Source organism: Mya arenaria, chromosome 9, assembly GCF_026914265.1.
Source record: "Mya arenaria isolate MELC-2E11 chromosome 9, ASM2691426v1".
In the NCBI taxonomy this organism is placed as follows: Eukaryota; Metazoa; Mollusca; class Bivalvia; order Myida; family Myidae; genus Mya; species Mya arenaria.
In genome coordinates this window covers 59,530,800-59,538,600 of record NC_069130.1, presented here as the reverse complement: position 1 = coordinate 59,538,600, position 7,801 = coordinate 59,530,800, and positions in this window count along the sequence as shown.

The window sequence follows — 7,801 nt, the reverse complement described above, 5'->3', positions numbered from 1 at the left end:
GTTTCTCGCCTGTATCTTTTGTGGAATTTAGCTAATTACAACTTATTCTCTTTTTTTTTATTATGTTTAAATAAAGTGTATTAAAAAGTCGGATGATTGTTTTAGCTGTTGGCGGATGATGATAACCTTTCCAGCAATATTAAGCACTATGCTTCCGTTCATCACATGTCACATAAGACCGACGACTGTTATTGTCGAACCTTTCAGCGGGGCTACTACGAAGAGGATTGACATCAGGTTTTGAAAAAAATGATTGGAACGTTGCGTAGTAGCGTTCTTTACATTGACTTTCATACATATTGCTGCAATGTTCTGTTGAAGACTTGTTGTAAACTTGTAGGGAGACGTTTATAATTAGTTTAGTGAATAGGCGCAATTAATCAATATCACATCAATTAGCATGCCATTTGTTAATGTATTGACGAAGTGCAGTTTAGAAACAGCCTTTTAATGTATGTTTATGCCACATGTCCTTACCATCTGAATTGTATTTCATTTTTCAATAGTTGCATCAGTAATATTCGTGTACTATTCAATAAAACATTAAGAAACAAGTCAGGGCCTAACAGACACTCGACGCGAACACTTTACAGGATAAGAAACGGAATGTACCAGGGTTATTGAAACAATATATAGACACTTTCCATTAATCCACAATACAGGTAATAATTATATTTTTACATATCACACAAACCGTCAGAATATTTCCTCAGTATGAGCCAAACTTCAATTAGATACGTTGATTTATCTTGATGTAGTTATATTATGAATTTATGATGAGATAGAGTAAGGCGTTACAACATAATGACGTTATTTTCAAATATGCAAAAAGAATCTTCAACTTTAAAAAGAATATAGTTATTTTCTTGATTTAAAAAAAAATGACTACTGAGTAAAGGATGTCTTTGGAATATAACCGTTGCAACATTAGTTCCATAGCACAGTCCCTTTTTATGCTTTGTTAGCATGTATGGATATCAAGCACATATATGTGAACGTCATCATTTTCTATCACCCATTTTGGTAATAAAAGCTTGATTCTCAGAAATTCGACACATATTTAAAATATTTATCATTAATACATAAGTGCATTTAGTCACAATGTTTGGTCGCTCTATACACGCATGTATGTAAGTTTAATCTCTAAAACTTTTCCATAAAATCCTTTTTCAAACAGTCTTAGCATTTTGTTGCATTAAGTCTATTTTCTTGCAGTTGCTTTAAAGGGGTACCTTAGTTTATATTTTCACCAAATAGTATGAGAAGACGTCAACATCCGAGTTTATTATGAAAAAGAATATAATGTTTTTATGAAAAAAGTCTAGAAATACTTGTGAGTGCTGAGTTAGTAAACCATTGGAAGCACTTCCAACGCCTGTGATTTTACTAAGCTTTATTTTACGTCAATTTGTTATATTGGAAGCCATGGAACGGTATAAAAAATTGATATCGTTTATGAAATCATACATTGATATCCGTTTTCACGAATATTCTTCACCTGCCACGCTTTTATAACAACAGCACTTAAAATATTTAAAACAGTCAAAACTCGCTTTGTCGAAGGCGTTGGGACCTCGAGAAATACTTTGAGATAACGAACGGTCCCATGATATCAATCCATACCATTATGTTCCATTTGTGTGAATGTTCGAGAAAATATATAATGAACAGATTGTATGGTCGTCGTCAGATCAATTGGATTGCTAGTACAATCTAACTTTTTATGGCTTATTGTCTGTGTAATCAGGCTTTGTAGTATTGTGATGTTGTGAATATCTCGCTAAGGACAGGTAAGCAAGCTTGCAATGTGTTTAAATCAGTGTATACGAAAGAAAAACGGAGGAAAAAGTCAAATACAATTTAACAAAATATAATGTTAACGGTGTCAATATAAACAATACCCTTACATCGATTGTTTTATCGAAATACCAAAAATAAATGAAGAGAAACTATTAAACGTTTTCGCAAATAATTGTTATGTAAATCATATTATTGTAGGTAATTATTAATTGAAGCAACAGGACTGTAAACTTGTTTAAAATACAGGAAAATGCACTATTTCGATTACTAAAACTATAAATCGCTGGTGGGAGGGTACACGCCTCTCGAACCCTTTCCTCCCGACACGCCTTATGAAATTTCTACCGAAAACATCGGTTAGGTTTCACAAAACAATTCAAAACAAATTATGAACCGTATCTGTTATACGCTAAACAATATAATTTATAAAGTAAACAAAAGTGGGACACGAACTTGCAGGGATCTTAAATATAGTCTCTGAATCATGAACATCATTTCACGAATTTTGCGTTACGTTTTCACGATATGATTTGACATTGAACAGGTTCGTCCTTCCTTTGACCGTGTAAAAGCGTGTATTTATAACTAGTTATTCCCCTCTATTCCTTATTGAAATCTAAAAAGGTCATATACATTACCTATGACCTATTTCAAACATCATGCAGGTTCAATGTTAATGAAATCATGACCATAAGTGTATTAGACCAAGTGTAAGCCAATAGACTGACAATAATCATTTATTCCATACAAAATATATACTCAGACTTGGTACCCTCTTTACAGATTTATTAGAGTTATCAATGACAGTATTCTCTCCATTCTGGCTGAGTGAAGGAAGACTGGGGAGGGAGTCTTGACTCCCTGCTGTTTGCTGGGACATACACATGGAGTCTGTGCTATAGGGGTAACTGTCTGATATGGAGCAGCGGGCATCACCCAGCTCTGAGGGGCTTGTATCTCTTAGTTCTGGTTCTTTCTTACATAATGATGTGTCTTGCTCGCTAACTTCCAAGTCTTTATCAGTAAATCCTGCATCTTTATCACATGTTTCATTATCATTATCACAGTCTGTCTTGCTGTCTATATCAGAGTTAATCATGCCTCCTGTATCAGCTGTATCCCTGCTATTGAGGATGGATGTTGAATTTGATTTACTTGATGAAACAACTTTTTTGAAAGGATTATGTACAGATTTGGTTGTGTCTAAAGAGTCTGAACTTCCTTGTTTGTTAAATTTGAACTTAGACCAGTTGAATGCAGAATTAGATGCTGGGGAAGATACATCACTCTGGGATGTTTTTGTAAACTTAAATAGCCCCGATGAACTTGTCCTATCTTTTGTAGATGGAGACATTGTCCTTGGAGAATCTACACTAGGCACACTGTCTTTAGGGTCTGTCTCAGGGTTGTCACATATTTCTGTACCCGTCTCATTGTAAACGTTCTCAGTGTTTGAATGTGCTGGTCTGAAACCACTTATACTGGTCTGGTACGATTCCTTTGTATTGAAAACCGTTTGAAAGTTGTATAATATTACAGTTAAACGTACATTTTTATCTATGTCCGTGAAGTAAGAAGCACAGCAGAAATGAGTTAGCTACCAGAAGCGAAAACAAATTGCAGCTTGCAGGTGTGCTAGAACCTTTTTTAATCAACTAATGAAATAAAACTGTACATTAAATGCATCATGATAAACCATATAGGCAATCAAGTGCAAAGCGAGGTGGATAAAATCGCACCAAAGAGCAACAAATTTCAATTGTGAATTTGACACCCCATGACCATTTTTTAAGAGCTTTTCATATGTTGGCTCACTGCTGTGATTGACTGTTTGTATTGGTTGGCCGAATCGCTGCATCACAGACGAACATTTACTAATAATGAAAATATTCATGTCATTTACGTTGTGTTTGTGTAGATATTTATCTGTGATCTTTATTCGTTCTCGTAACAATTTATAATTCCTATGATTGGCATACATGACCAGTCACCAGCTATCAATCAATTGATAAAGAACAAAATAACTTTCCTTTTGTTAATAACTAAAAGTACATTTTTAATTAACACATTTGTAATCGAAACAACTGCCCACATTGAAATTGCTATTGTTAACTGGTACTTTCTCTTCCGATTAGAGGAGAATGTATACATATATTATTTGCCGCCCATTGGGGGTTTTATTTCTTTATAACTGCAGTGTAAGTATGTGCTTAAAAGTGACATATAAACTATAATACTAGTAATATGTATTGCCGATTCCGCTTGTGTATTGATGCAGTGATTTTATTTGTTAAGGCTCATTGTTAATACTCAGCCTTTTTTGTCCGGATCATTGCTTGAAAAGTATTTAAGGTCAAGTTTTTAAAATTCAAATACAGATTGATCTCAATGAGGAAAAGTGCAGTTTACAGGAATCATTACTCTGGGGCATTTTTTCTTGTTATGGCCATTTGTAAATGGTCATTTGTTTATGTCCGAAAGCATAACTTGGAAAATCTTTCAGGTACCGGTATTGACTTCACACACCATGTTATGTTATATTTCATGAACATATATTAAAAAAATAAACAAAGAAAAATCTTTTTCCTTCGTATATGATATTTCATGGTTTACAATGACCAACGATAAAAACTAATTTCGTCACTGAAAACAAACATGGTGGCAGATGATTTGAATATTTTCTCACTGCGTCCAAAATATGATATTAATGATTTATGTTTTTCGCTCTTATTTTTATCGCATTTTCTGCCTGCGCCCTATCTATGTTCGTGTTCTAAACACAGTGATTTATGGTATTGAATTCAAACATCATATACAGAAATATTTCATTAAGGTAATGTGCAGTATACAGTAACCATTACTCTGAGGCAATAGTTTAATTATTGCCCTTTGTTAATTTTCAAACTTATTTTTTGTCCCTAGCATAACTTGAAATGCTTTGATGTATTGACTTCAAACTTCACAACAGATATTTCTTATTATTGAACAGTGCATTTCACAAAAACCATAACTGTAGATGCAGTATTGTTTGAGTTATTGCCCTTTGTTTATGTTAAATGTTACCGTTTGTAGTAAAGCGTTAATACTGTTCGTAATTTAGCGGGGTGATATGGCAGTCTGTGACTTCTATTTTATTCCCACCCTTGCACACCAACTTAACTTCATCACTGTAAAATCATGATGTTACTCAAAACATGTCTTTCTTGTCAATAATGACTAATGATTTCTGTATTTTTATTCAAGCACTGTGATAACTGACGTTCAGCCTGAAAACATTTCGAGATATTAACTGACACTTGGTAAACATATACAGTCACAATACTTATATGTTGAATAAGGCCATCCGCCTGTAACAAACTATTCCCGAATATGAAAACATAGCGTTATTATTCTTAGCGTTGCTCTTGCTCATTATGTATGTATGTTACAGCTTTTGTTCAGTAGCTTTTTTGCAATAATGCATGATGACTGCTTTAAAAACTACAACTAGTACCGTCCTACAGCACTCTCAGTGCTTTGTCTTATTAATAAATCGGCTTTCTATATGCAGTTCCAAACCGGCATTACATACAGAGCGCTTCCACGAGGCGCCAATAACATTTGAGCAAACAGAAATATAAGACGTTTATTCAGATTTAAGAATTCTGAAGTTTCGACTAAGATCTTTCAATGAAATAGGACCAAGGCACGTTGAATTAACTGGACTCTTTTCTCAATGAAAGCAAGTTCAGTGTTTCAATTATGACGTAAACAAACGCAGAAGAGAAAAAGAGTTTATTTATACTGATACACTTATAATCTCATACATACATACACAACATTTAAACAAAATCCCATGCATGTTACTATCGTTGTCATTACTTAGTACTTAGTCAATAAAAATCATATTGTCACAATTCTAGTTTTTTAAATAAGAGAGTACATCATATGGCAAATTAATTTCTTAAAGAGCAAAGTTAGATATCTGGTTTGTGGTTACAACATTAAAATAATAAGTTAAACAATATCATTTATTAACAGATCTCTCGGTTTCCGTGGAATAACATATAATTATATGCATAATTTACAACCCTAGCGGTTTGTTTAGTACAACTAGCAAGACAAACAACGCAACGAAACACAACTCTATCCGTATAGCAATACTAAACATCGTCAAAACAAGCGTTTCACATACTTGAGAACCAGGGTTTTCCTGAATTACTCCTTTATTATACACTATTTTTCAATAACATTTGGAGAGTATGTCATTCGTGTTTTGATGTCGCAACTGATACTCTGATACTTAAAGAAATGTTCATATGCATTCTGATAATCAGATGTCGTCACCTGTCTAAAGAAAGTTCTGGTGCTACAGCATGTGAAACTCACATCATATAAACTACGGCATGTTCAAGACAATAAAATAAAACAGCAATAAAATATATTGAAAACATCAAAATAAAACTACCACCAACATATAATTGAATTGGGCACGAATGACCAACGCTCAAATTCATACAATACAATCTCAAATATACGTACCGGCGGATGAAACAGTTCTGCACAGTTGTTGTTTATCCCACTAGTATATATAAATGACCATATGCCGAACAAGAAAGAAGTCAAAATCTTACATTCATGACATTAAAGACACATTCATGACATTAAAGACAAATTGTAGTTGTATTTTTTTTTATTTGCTTTACTTTAAATTTGAGGCCCTGGGTGTTTATGTTCTGTCGATATTTGTTTTACTTGTCAGTTGAAAATGTAATAAATAGATTGATTATCAACAAAGATATTACGTCTGGGCCTCATTAAGTGTGGCGCAATTATGCTTATGAAATGTGTGTATCTAACATTGAACACTATGAATACACTGTTTTCGCTATGTACAAATATAATAAACCAACCACAGTGCAATTTGTCTTTAAAAATGCCTTTTTATTAGATTGCACATGGTCAAAACCATTGTAAAATTGAACAAAGATTGTCTTTAAATAACGTATCTTATTGATAGATATAGTTTACTATAGTGAATTATTGATGCTTGAGTTATTTGTATTAGTTCACAAGTATTGGCCCCAGCCAGATGGGGCGAAAACCAATACTGCAGACTGAGGAAGAATAACCTGGCATATAGTTTTCAATATTACTGAGTAGGAGAATACTACTACAGTGTTAAGTTGAATGATGCAATCACCCTACAATCTACGAATATCGTCAGAATAACAACAGCAGAAAACAACAACAAATACTTTTAATTGAACATACCATAATATTAAGATAAAAATACAGATTCGTACAGTCGTACAAACACGACAAGCAGACCACACATGCATCACAATAATTTTACCGATAAATGATGGGATTACCGCCATGTAATACAAGTCTACCAGGTGTTTTAACTTATTTATACTAATTTATACAGCCCAAACCTCACCTTTGTCCCAACACTTATCAATAATTACAAAATTAAGGGCCAGCACCAACTTGAAAACAATGTAGAATAAAGTAACAAATAACTCATATACTATTCCAAGTACTCTACGACCGGGTACAGACGTTTCCAGCAAACGAATAAATCAGGCCGGAGCAAAAAGCTAGGCTCAGCTTTAAAAGGCACGATCAAGTTATTCAAAGACAGCCATCTGTCACAGCTCTCCGAAAAAAGGTTCAAAACTTTATCTTCATATAGTCTTAAAATGATAGTAGCATTGTAAAATGCAGGGAGGAAATGGAACAACAATTATAAATTAATTATGTATCAATGCTGTCGAACATCCTACAATTTAAAAAATGTCATGTTTAAAAGCACAAAGATCAGTCCGCCTGAATACTATTGAAACACTATGGTCTAATAATGATGGACAATTGTAAAAAACAATTTGAATAAAAGAAACAAAAACAGAAAGAAACATCAGAAGTAATTTAATACGATATCGCAACTTCCATTTGTTATTTCTAAAAAAATGAAATACCTTGTTGAGTTTAACATCTAAAACATATTCTACAACATTCA